We start from the raw sequence: 13,558 nt of genomic DNA, 5'->3' as shown, positions 1-13,558 counted from the left end.
TCTGTACCCCTCACCACATTAATTCTCGTCCCCCTCCCATCATTAACACATACTAATCCCGTTATCCATAAATTATTCAACTATACTCCCATTGTTATCTTTATGTGTACTTCCCCAGATTTCATTATGGGCATTAAAATCACCACACCATATTACCTCCCTACCCCTACACGTCCTATCAATCCCTTCTAACTGTGCTAACATGAGAGGTTTGCAGGGGTTATAAAAATTAACTATTACAATGTTCCTCTATTCCTACATATTTCTATCCCCACACATTCCAATTCCTGTATCTCCAATACTCTGTACGCCATCCCCTCTTTAACGAACGTTGCACAACCCCCACCCGACCCCTCCGTTCTATCACTCCACTATCACACCGTACCCAACTGAATCTTGGAATCACAAACTCCAGTTGAGGTTTGAGCCATTTCTTTTGTACACACACTACATCTGGTACTACATCCATGTCATATCCAGTACCAGTCAAAAGTTTGGACACACTTACTGAGAAAACGCCAAGAGTGTGCAGAGCTGTCATCAAGGCAAAGGGTGGCTACTTTGAAGAATCTAAAATCTAAAATATATTTTGATTTGTTTAACACTTTTTTGATTACTACATGATTGCATATGTCTTATTTCATAGTTTTGATGTCTTCACTATTATTCTACAATGTAGAAAATAGTAAAAATAAAGAAAAACCCTAGAATGAGTAGGTGTGTCCAAACTTTTGACTGGTACTGTACAAACTTCTTAAACTCCTGCCCGTTAGCTATTAAGCTTCCAGCGTTCCATTGAAGGACCACAAAAACCATACTAAATAGGTTGTTCACCTCTTGGCTGATTCAACATCTCATGCATCATTGTTCCAGTTGCTTCTGTAATTCCCAGGAAATCTTTGGTGCACGTACCACCACTTCTATGCATGCAGAATTTCATCACACTACACGTGAACGCCATTAAGCCAACCCTGTTCACCACCAACTATTATTTTATGACCACACACTGATGGTCACATTTCGTAGAGACCCTAGTTTGTGCTACTCCCTCACCTCCCCCTTCCATCGGAGGCCGCTGCACCAATTTCCTCACAGGTTCTGTACTTTGAACTCTCCGTGCTGCTTCAGCATACGTTACCTTGTTTGTAATCACTTGCCGAAGTGTCACAAACTCCCTAGCATAAAAGCTGATGAATCCTAGATGTACTTGTCTCGGAAGATTCCCTTCAAACTCTAACAGCACTCTAGTGCTTTGTATTTCACCCTCCCTTTTCTTACTGCTCATTCACCTCGCCTCAACCACTTTCTCCCCGGTCACCTCACTCTTAAACTCCTCCATTGACACCTCCATCGGTACTCCCGCAATCACCCCTCTCACTTTCGCCCTACTGCCAGGGACATGGCATTCACCCTACATCCATTTAGCACCTCCATTTTCAATATCTTGTCCTTCTGAACTATATTAACCGCAAATATCAATACCTTTCCTTTCCCTTCCATCTTTTATATGTCCTATATCTTATATCTGACGTTATCGGATGTTACATTTTACTGGTTGGCTCAGAGAAAACCACCGTTACTTTATTCTCCTGTACCTCATCTCCCTGCATGTTTGCTCTCCTAGATTCCCCCCTTCCATCTCTGTCCCCATCTGTGGTAAATCCACCCTCATCCCCTTATCTGAACCTTTTCCTTTTTACCCCGTACAGTAACTGAATGTTATGATCGCAATCCCAGTTGTAACTAACCTGATTCAGTTTATCATAATTATTAGAATCAGGTGCTCTCCAGGAACAGGTTTGGAGAGCCCTGATCTAGTGCCATCTACCCGTTAGCCTATCAATTTTTACATAACGAATGGTGGGAAAACCGACAATAGGCTACAGTTTCCCTGGCATTTTAGGTGTGTATTCTGCTTTTCACCAGATATCAGAGACTGCTGAACCTGACTAAGAAGGGATACAATATGACCACGGCTTTTCTGAAAGGCGGGTGTGTCCAGGAAAGCCGTGGCCGCCACCACTCCCATTACTGAGCTCTTCATAGCAGACAGACAGGTGTTGGAGCAATAGCCTTTCTGTAACAATCTCACAGATCTGGCAACATTATGCACATAAAAGATGGTGGGTGATATTCAAGTAAAGGTCACAGAGATGAAGACATGTTTTTCTTGTTGCAGGACAAAAGTACCTTGTTACATTCAATAGTAGCAGTATAAAAATAAATGGTATATTGAAAATTGTGTCAAATTATGGTATTGTGATACTATTGAAGTTTCGGTATACTGTGCAACACTACTGTGTACACACTTTCAGGGGCACATTTCCAGTAGTGTTGCACGGTACACTGAAACTTTTGTTAGGATTGTGATACCACAATTTGACAAAATGTTCAACATTAGATTTTTGTAGCCCTACTTTATCAGGTTCAGCAAGGTTGCATCAGGTTTCAGTGACTGCACCCTGTGTTCTGTCTAAAATGTGTGTCCATGTGTTTGTGCATCTTTTGTGTTTTGTTTATTAAAAAATATTGATTTTAACATTATGCTTCTGATGCATTTCTTCATCACCAACAGGAAAGACACGTTTAAGTATAGTGATTGTTTGTTTCCCTCTTGATTTATTTCCCCAGGTGCTCTAGTGTCAAAAGGTCAACAACAGCTGCACATTTGGATGTGTTGAGTGATTATAGCATATTAACTGAATTCAAGTCTTTCACTTTATTTAGATAGTCCCAATGCATATATTTGGAGTGATTATTGCATATAACTTAATGAAGCAGTCTCACTTTATTTAGAGTGTCTCAATGCATATCTACAGAGGGTTACTACAATGTTAGTGAATGAACTGAACATGCTCAACAGTTGATACATATTTAGTATGTGAAGTAGATGGTCTACAGACTATCTACTTTATTTGGATAGTCTCAAAGCATATCTACAGATATGCTCTTAAGTTGTTACTGATATTCAGTGAGATGCTGCTGATACACTGGCCTACTGGACACCCCTGCAGCCCCCGCAAGGCAGAGAGCTCACAAGCTCTTGGGGCCCATGCGTCTGTCATCGATGTCTATTGTTTTAATTCAATAAATATTTTGACGGTAACCCTACAAAAAGTCATTCATAAACCTTTTGAATTTCCATATGTACACAGAAGTTAAGTGTTTGTTTCTTGGGCTTCAGGAATGTGGAAGTGTCTCAGGCCTTGAGAAAGAAAAAGGTAGAACGTGGATACCAGTGAACAAATGCCGTGCTCAAGGCTACGACGGCGCCAGTGCAATGCGTGGAGCTTATTCAGGTGTTCAAAAGCGCATATCAGACCAAGAGCCTAATGCTTCTTAGGTAGTTCTTTATGAGTTTTAGTTTAGAAAACGATCCCTCCACAGAAGCGTCAGTTACAGGGATGGTAAAAACAGCTTGACTGCCGTAGCAACATCAGGGAAACTGGGCAGAAAGGAGTTGTGCTTCAAATACAGCAGTTATGCAACATCTTGAATTGAGCCTTTTCATTCTCCTTAATTCTCCTTAACACGTTACGGAAAAAGATTAACTGTATAGGAAGCTCTGGGGACAGGTTGTCTGGATACTGGACAGGCAATAAATTGGCAGTCCATTATCTCTGGTATATCTTGGCATGCATCATTCAAAACCAAGTTTAAATTGTGTGCAGTGCAATGGACATAGGCCTATAATGTACAATGTTTCAACAAAGTCAATACCGAGTATAGAAAACAGTCGGGACCGCAACCTGGACCTACAGGCCTTGGTGAAAAATTTGCACACAGAAAAAACGAGGACTACAGGAGACCAGGGGAGTCTCTCAAGTTGGATTTTAATTTAACGCGCCGAGTTAAACAATAAATAGTGGCTGAATTTATCCTCAAGCTGACTACTTCTTTCCTCATTTTTAGGCTATTTGATGTGCAATCTTTTTAAATACGGTATAGGCCTATAGATCTATAGATATTGCACTGCATAATGAAACAATCCCTAGTGTTTTGAGGGTGGACTGACTATTATTTGGCATTAATAGACTGGTTTTACACACAACAACTTTTTATCCAAGCTGGGAGAGAGCGCGAGGACGGCTCATGTCATTCAGGTTCAGGTAACCTATACAAGACAGTTGTATATTATTAAAAAAACATTTGGTAGCTAATTAGTATGCTGTTCCATCTGACATTTATTTTACAATCTGTAACGTTTGAATTTCCAACTTTAATTACATTATTGCCACCAGCCAGCATGTCACGATCGTCGTTAAGAGAGGAGGACCAAGGCGCAGCGTGATGAACGAACATGTTTATTTATCATTAGCGATAAACACGGACAGTAAACAAAAACAACAAACGACTCGTAACGTCCTAGGTAACATAGACCAACACGGAACAAGAACCCACAAACACAAAGGGAAAAACAGACAGTTTAAATATGGCTCCCAATCAGAGACAACCAGCCACAGCTGACACTCGTTGCCTCTGATTGGGGAGTCACTCAGGCCAACATAGAAATAAACAAACTAGAACTCCCAACATAGAAATACACCACATAGAAAAGAACACACCCTGGCTCAACATATAGAGTCCCAGAGCCAGGTTGTTACAGTACCCCCCCCTAAAGGCGCGGACTGCGACCGCACCTCAACTAGAGCAAAACAGGGGAGGGCTGGGTGGGCATTCCTCCTCGGCGGCGGTTCTGGCTCCGGCCTTGCCCACCACCCTCCAATAAACCCCCCATAGCGCCCCTGGTCCGGTCTGGCCCCGCTGGCTGGAGCTGAACTGGACGTAGCAGGAGCGGTTAGCTTCAGCTCCGTAGTGGAGCAGTTGACCGGGTACCCTACCAGGCATCGGTGACCCAGGCACGGGTTGTGCTGGACTGACGACGCCGCACCCCTGGCTTGGTGCGTGGAGCCGGAGCGGGCCGGACCGGGCTGACGACTCGCACCCCTGGCTTGGTGCGTGGGTAAGGAACGGGCCCGAACCGGGCTGACGACTTCGCACCCCTGGCTTGGTGCGTGGAGTAGGAACGGGCCGGACCGGGCTGACGATGCGCACCCCTGGCTTGGTCGCGTGGAGCCGAACGGGCGGACCGGGGCGGACCGGACTGACGACTTCGCACCCCTGGCTTGGTGCGTGAGTAGGAACGGGCCGGACCGGGCTGACGATGCGCACCCCTGGCTTGGTGCGTGAGTAGGAACAGGCCGGACCGGGCTGGCGACGCACACCGTAGGCTTGGTGCGGGGAGCAGGGACAGGCCGGACCGGGCTGGCGACGCACACCGTAGGCTTGGTGCGAGGAGCAGGGACAGGCCGGACCGGGCTGGCGACGCACACCGTAGGCTTGGTGCGTGGAGCAGGGACAGGCCGGACCGGGCTGGCGACGCACACCGTAGGCTTGGTGCGAGGAGCAGGGACAGGCCGGACCGGGCTGGCGACGCACACCGTAGGCTTGGTGCGAGGGGCAGGAACAGGCCGGGCCGGGCTGGCGAAGCGCACCATAGGCTTGGTGCGAGGGGCAGGAACAGGCCGGACCGGGCTGTGGAGACGGATAGGAGACCTGGAGTGAAGAGCGGCCACAACCCGTCCTGGCTGAATGCCTACCTTCACACACTCGGTGTGAGGCATCCGCACAGGACGCACAGGGCTGTGTACCCGTACTGGCATAACAGCACGTGACACTGGCGCAGGATATCCGGGACCGCGGAGAGGCATTGGAGACCACGAGCGTTGAGCCGGCACACTCCGTCCTGGCTGCATACCCACCTTCGCACGACACGTGCGGGGTGCTCGCACAGGACGTACCGGACTATGCCGGACCACTCGTGGCACCGTACGCCGCTCCGCATACCGCGGAACCTGCCCCATCCCATGCTGCCATGCCTGAGTACGGGAAGTTGGTTCCGCTCTCCATCCAGGCTCCGCCAACCTGCCTTCTGGCCCCCCAAACCCAATGGCCTCCTCTCCAAATCGCCCTGTGGCAGCCTCCTGCTGCCCAGCCGCCCATGCCGTGTGCCCCCCAAAAAAAAATGTTGGGGGTTGCCTCTCGTCCGTCCGACGATGACACTGCTGACGCAGCTGCTCCTCTCTCGCCAGGGCCTTAATCCTAGCCCATGGCCCTTTGCCCCGGAGCATGTCCTCCCAGGACCACGATTTGCCCACCTGGGCCATCGCCAACCTCTCCATCTCCTTTCCCGGCGCTTCCTCCCATGTCCAGTCTGCCTGCTCCTGGACACGCTGCTTGGTCCTTGTATGGTGGGTTCTTCTGTCACGATCGTCGTTAAGAGGACCAAGGCGCAGCGTGATGAATGAACATGTTTATTTATCATTAGCGATAAACACGGACAGTAAACAAAAACAACAAACGACTCGTAACGTCCTAGGTAACATAGACCAACACGGAACAAGAACCCACAAACACAAAGGGAAAAACAGACAGTTTAAATATGGCTCCCAATCAGAGACAACCAGCCACAGCTGACACTCGTTGCCTCTGATTGGGAGTCACTCAGGCCAACATAGAAATAAACAAACTAGAACTCCCAACATAGAAATACACCACATAGAAAGAACACACCCTGGCTCAACATATAGAGTCCCAGAGCCAGGGTGTTACACAGCAGTATAAAAATGACAGCATTGAGACCCTGTGTATAGCTTCGTGAAATTTACATTTACATTTTAGCCATTTAGCAGACGCTCTTATCCAGAGCGACTTACAGCAGTACATTTTCATACTGGTCCCCCGTGGGAATCGAACCCACAACCCTGGCGTTGCAAGTGTCATTCTCTACGAAGTGAGGCACACCTCTCCAGTCCAAGTCCTCCATACTCCCAGACATTCCCTGGCTCCTGTTTAAGATTGAATCCCAAATTGTACCCTATCCTCTATATAGTGCACTAGTAGGGAGGAGGGCCTTCAGTCTCACATGAATCCCCTCAGAGGGAGGTCAGGGTAGGGCCTGCTCTCAGCGGAGGGAGGGGGAGGCTGGTGCGTTGGCTGCCCCGCTGCTGCTGAATGTCCACGGTCTGCCCCCCTAGAGGACCCAGGGTTGGGTACAGTGCCAGGGTCTGGGCCAGCCTCCTTCAGGCTCCCGTTCTGGAACTGTGCGGTGAATGGCCGCTCTGCTCTGTTGACCCGGCTGAAACCCACAGCCAGGGGATAGGCGTGCTGAGCCCAGCCCGTGCTGGTGGCCTGAGACTGGGCTTGGCCGTCAGGAAGGTGCCCCTGCTGCTGAAACACACCCAGGGCCTCCACCACACTCCACTGGTGCGCTCCCCTACCATCTTCTATCCCCCGGGGACCAGTGGACTCCAGGCTGCCCAGCAACTCCTCCAAAAATGTTAGGCTTTACATGAAAAAATAGGCCTACCCAAAAATATTTATCCATTAGCTAAAGCAAAGCAATACATGCCCTTGCACCACAGAAAGCCGGGTGCTGGGTCAGCGCCAGCAGCAATTTCATCTCATTAAACACGATGGAGCAGCCAAAGGGAAAACCAGAACAAATCTGAGCCAGATTGACAGAGCTCTGACCCAATGAGATGGGGGGGTTGCAGTTTTAAAGTTAATTTCCTGCAATTCTACACATTTTGCCATTGTTTATGATGTGTTCATATGCTATCTGGGAGCCCCGATCCCAACCCCCCAAAATTAAAATGATATAAATGTATTATTATGGGGACAAATCTACCGGTTTTGAATATTGGGGGGGACATGTCCCCTGTGACAATTTTGCCTATGCGTTGGTGACACACTGTGACACAATTTCCCAAAATAGGGGAGGGGTGTCATAAAATAGGGGAGGGTTGTGAATTATTTTTTTGCTTGGGGAAGGGTTGTGTTGCTTTCTAGGGCACAGGGGAGGATAGTGCCTTTTTTCCCTGGTTTACATTTGCTCTTTTGCAGGTTTTACTATATCATTTCTTCCATCCTCGCCACATTTACTCATCTGCTTGCATGCACCTCCCCTATATTAAGGTGTTTTGGTACTTCCCTTACAGTGCATTCGGAAAGTATTCAGACCCCTTGACTTTTTCCACATTTTGTTACGTTACAGCCTTATTCTAAAATTCATTTTTTCCCTCATCAATCTACACACAATACCCCATAATGACAAAGTGAAAACAGGTTTTTAGAAATGTTTGCAAATATATATAAAAATTATAAACAGATACCATATTTACATAATTATTCAGACCCTTTGCTACGAGACTCGAAATTGAGCTCAGGTGCATCCTGTTTCCATTCATCATCCTTGAGATGTTTCTACAAATTGATTGGAGTCCACCTGTGGTAAATTCAATTGATTGGACATGATTTGAAAAGGCACACACCTATCTATATAAGGTCCCACAGTTGACAGTGCATGTCAGAGCAAAAACCAAGCCATGAGGTTGAAGGAATTGTCCGTAGAGCTCAGAGACAGGATTGTGTCAAGGCACAGATCTGGGGAAGGGTACCAAAACATTTCTGCAGCATTGAAGGTCCCCAAGAACACAGTGGCCTCCATCATTCTTAAATGGAAGAAGTTTGGAACCACCAAGACTCTTCCTAGAGCTGGCTGCCCGGCCAAACTGAGTAATAGGGGGAGAAGGGCCTTGGCCAGGGAGGTGACCTAGAACCCAATTGTCACTCCAGAGTTCCTCTGTGGAGATGGGAGAACCTTCCAGAAGGACAACCATCTCTGCAGCACTCCACCAATAAAGCCTTTATGATAGAGTGGCCAGACGGAAGCCACTCCTCAGTAAGGCACACGACAGCCCGCTTGGAGTTTGCCAAAAGGCACTTAAAGGACTCTCAGACCATGAGAAACAAGATTCTCTGGTCTGATGAAACCAAGATTGAACTCTTTGGCCTGAATGCCAAGTGTCACGTCTGGAGGAAACCTGGCACCATCCCTACAGTGAAGCATGGTGGTGGCAGCATCATGCTGTGGGGATGTTTTTCAGCGGCAGGGACTGGGGGACTAGTCAGGATCAAGGGAAAGATGAACAGAGCGAAGTACAGAGAGATCTTTGATGAAAACCTGCTCCAGAGTGCTCCGGATCTCAGACTGGGGCGAAGGTTCACCTTCCAACAGGACAACGACCCTAGGCACACAGCCAAGACAACGCAGGAGTGGCTTCGGGACAAGTCTCTGAATGTCCTTGAGTGGGCCAGCCAGAGCCCGAACTTGAACCTGATTGAACATCTCTGAAAATAGCTGAACAGCGACGCTCCCCATCCAACCTGACAGAGCTTGAGAGGATCTGCAGAGAATAATGGGAGAAACTCCCCAAATACAGGGGTGCCAAGCTTGTAGCGTCATACCCAAGAAGACTCGAGGCTGTAATCACAGCCAAAGGTGCTTCAACAAAGTACTGAGTAAAGTGTCTAAATAATTATGTATAAACAATTTCTAAAAGCCTGTTTTTGCTTTGTCATTATGGGGTATTGTGTGTAGATTGATGAGGGGAAAAAACGATTTAATCAATTTTAGAATAAGGCTGTAATGTAACAAAATGTGGAAAAAGTGAAGGGGTCTGAATACTTTCCGAATGTGCTGTATATGCTATGCTTTTCCACGCGCCATCTTTACTATATCACAGGTCAATATAGTCTACCAGTCTAACGGTCTATCATGCCCTCTATCCACCATTCATAGTGACAATAGTGGTAGGTGGATCATTTGTCCAGATCTGCAATAGACTAACTAGCAATCATACCACACATAAAAGCATTCAAAGCTGCATAAGAAGAAATAGGAATAGCTGAGAGGCTAGGTACATCATTGCGCATGAAAGAACAGTGAAGACACGAGACACTTAGCTCAAAAAGCTCCCCTATTCATCTTGTTTAGGGACAATACAATTATCCTACCTAGACTAGCCAACATTTATTTGTATTTTTTTATTGAATCTTTATTTTAACAGGGAATCAACACTGAGACCGAGGGCCTCATTTCCAGGTGAGCCCTGTGTACACAATACACAGCGTAATACATTATACATATTTAAACTACACTCCATAAATACAGTGGGGAGAACAAGTTGTCACGGTTTCGGCCGAGACTGCTCCTCCTCCTAGTTCGGGCAGGCTTCGGCGTTCGCCGTCCCCGGAGTACTAGCTGCCACCGCTCTATGTTTCGTCATTTGATTGCTTTTGTCTGCCTGTTACACCTGTGTCCATTTGTGTGTTGATTACGTGTCTTATAAGTTCCTTGTTTTGCACTAGATTGATTGTGTGTTGTTATGACTGCCACTGTGTCGGAGCTACGTGTTTGCACCCTGTTTGTTTTGTGTTTAGTGTTTACGCGTGTGCGTAATTTTCCCTCGCCTCTTGGTGTATTTTGAGGTCGGGGTTTTTTCTCGTAACATTAGACTATTAAAGTCTGTTGGACTTAACCTCTGTGTCCTGCGCCTGACTCCTCCACCACATCCACATCGGTTCTAGTGACAGAACAACACACCACCATGGAGTCAGCAGGAACAGCGGCGGCACCCGAATCCCTGGAAGACCGGATCAACTACCAGGACACCATGATCCGGCAACTCGGGGCTGCCATGGACGAGGTGTCCAACACTCTGCGCCGATTGGTGAATCGAGAGGTGCCCACGCACTCTTACAACATCCCATCACCAACGGCCAGTCCTCCTCTCTCAGCACCGGAACCCAGTGGCATTCGGCTCTCGCTCCCGAGGGCATATGACGGTTCTGCAGCCGGGTGTCAGGGATTCCTCCTGCAGGTGGAACTTTACCTTGCCACCATACACCCGGCGCCCTCGGGATACGAGAGCGTCTCCGCCCTCATCTCCTGTCTATCCGGCAAGGCGTTGGAGTGGGCCAACGCCGAATGGAGGGGAATAGACGCCACAACCATCACCTACGCGGAGTTCTCCCGCCGCTTCAGGGCTGTCTTCGATCATCCACCTGAGGGGAAAGCGGCGGGAGAGCGTCTATTCCACCTCCGACAGGGGAAGAGGAGCGCACAGGAGTTCGCACTGGAGTTCCGGACACTAGTGGCGGATGCGGGGTGGAATGAGAGGGCCCTCATCGACCACTACCGGTGTAGCCTACGAGAGGACGTTCGTCGTGAGCTGGCCTGCAGGGACACCAACCTGTCGTTCGACCAGTTGGTGGACATTTCCATCCGTCTAGACACCCTGCTGGCTACCCGCGGACGTCCCGAGTGGGGGTTGTCCCTTCCACCCTCCAGCACCTCCGAGCCGATTCCCATGGAGCTCGGGGGTGCTGGCGCTAGAGAGAGGAGGAGAGGGAACCCGAGGGGGGCCATCCCCTGCACCACCTGTGGTCGTGGAGGACACACCGCGGCCAGGTGCTGGGGAGGGTCTCCTGGGAGAGGTGACAACAGGCCACGCACTGGGGAGTCATTTCAGGTGAGTAGGCGCCCCACTTACCCAGAGCTTTCTGTTGGTCACATGAGTATTCCTGTGAGATTTCCACAGGTGGCACCTCATTCCCAGCATAAGGCGCTAGTAGATTCAGGCGCAGCTGGGAACTTTATTGATCGGGCATTTTGTTGTAGGTTAGGAATTCCCCCTTCGGCCGGTAGAAGCTCCATTTCCTGTCCACGCATTAGACAGCCGGCCGTTGGGGTCGGGCCTGATCAGGGAGGTCACAGCACCACTGACAATGACGACGCAGGGGGTCATGAGGAGATCATTCAGTTTTATCTGATTGACTCTCCTGCGTACCCCGTGGTGTTGGGCCTTCCCTGGTTAAGCACCCATGATCCTACCATAGCGTGGCAACAGAGGGCTCTTATGGAGTGGTCTGCCCAGTGTGTAGGGAGATGTCTAGGTGTTTCCGTAGGGGCGACCTCGGTAGAGAGTCCGAACCAAGTGCCCGCACTGCGCATTCCCCCTGAGTATGAGGATTTAGCACTCGTGTTTAGCAAATCGAGGGCAACACGGCTACCTCCTCATAGACAAGGGGATTGTGCGATAAATCTCCAGACAGGAGCGGCTCTTCCACGGAGTCGTGTGTATCCCCCTGTCTCAAGAGGAAACAGCGGCTATGGAGACTTACATAGCCGAGTCCTTGGCACAGGGATACATACGGTCCTCCACTTCCCCGGTCTCCTCGAGTTTCTTCTTTGTGAAGAAGAAGGACGGGGGATTGCGCCCGTGTATTGATTACCGTAGTCTCAATCAGATCACAGTTAAATACAGTTACCCACTTCCACTGATTGCGACGATGACGGAATCATTACGCGGAGCGCAGTTCTTCACAAAGTTGGATCTCAGGAGCGCGTACAATCTGGTGCGCATTAGGGGGGGGATGAATGGAAAACAGCATTTAGCACCACCTCGGGTCATTACGAGTATCTCGTCATGCCATACGGGTTAATGAATGCTCCTTCAGTCTTCCAATCCTTTGTTGACGAGATTTTCCGGGACATGCATGGGCAGGGTGTAGTAGTTTACATCGACGACATCCTAGTGTATTCTTCTACACGAGCCGAGCATGTAGCCCAGGTGCGCCAGTGTTGAGAAGACTGTTGGAGCATGACTTGTATGTCAAGGCAGAGAAATGCCTGTTCTTCCAGGAGTCCGTCTCCTTTTTGGGTTATCGGTTGTCCGCGTCTGGTGTGGAGATAGAGGTAGACCGGGTATCGGCCGCGCGTAATTGGCAAACTCCAACCACTGTAAAAGAGGTGCAGCAGTTCTTGGGTTTTGCTAATTACTACCGGAGGTTTATTCGGGGTTTTGGACAGGTTGCAGCTCCCATTACATCCCTGCTAAAGGGGGGTCCGGTTCGTTTGCAGTGGTCGGCTGAGGCGGACAGGGCATTTGTCAAACTAAAGAACCTGTTCACCTCGGCTCCTGTGCTGGCGCATCCGGATCCCTCTTTACCATTCCAAGTAGAGGTGGACGCGTCCGAGACCGGTATTGGGGCAGTTCTGTCACAACGGTCCGGCACGCCACCTAAACTCCGCCCCTGTGCGTTCTACTCCAAGAAGCTCAGCTCGGCGGAGCGCAACTATGATGTTGGGGACAGGGAGCTGTTAGCCGTAGTCCAGGCTCTAAAGGTGTGGAGGCATTGGCTTGAGGGGGCTCAACACCCTTTCCTCATTCTGACTGATCACCGTAACCTGGAGTACATCCGGGCAGCTAGGAGATTGAACCCTCGTCAGGCTAGGTGGAACATGTTCCTAACCCGGTTTGTTTTTAAGATCACATACATCCCTGGGTCCCAGAATGGTAAGGCAGACGCCCTGTCCCGGCGGTATGACACAGAGGAGAGGTCCAACGAGCCTACTTCCATATTGCCGGAGTCTTGTTTGGTGGCTCCGGTGGTATGGGAGGTCGATGCGGAAATCGAGCGGGCACTGCGTACCGACCCTACTCCCCCCGAGTGTCCTGTGGGGCGGACGTACGTTCCGCTCGAGATTCGTGATCGACTTATTTATTGGGCTCATACATCACCCTCCTCTGGACATCCAGGTATTGGCCGGACCGTCACTGTCTTAGCATGAAATACTGGTGGCCAACGTTAGCTAGGGATGTGAGGGTTTATGTCTCCTCCTGCTCGGTGTGTGCCCAGTGTAAGGCGCCTA

The sequence above is a fragment of the Coregonus clupeaformis genome, unplaced genomic scaffold (assembly GCF_020615455.1).
Source record: "Coregonus clupeaformis isolate EN_2021a unplaced genomic scaffold, ASM2061545v1 scaf1311, whole genome shotgun sequence".
NCBI classification, from domain to species: Eukaryota; Metazoa; Chordata; class Actinopteri; order Salmoniformes; family Salmonidae; genus Coregonus; species Coregonus clupeaformis.
This window is presented reverse-complemented; position numbering follows the sequence as displayed.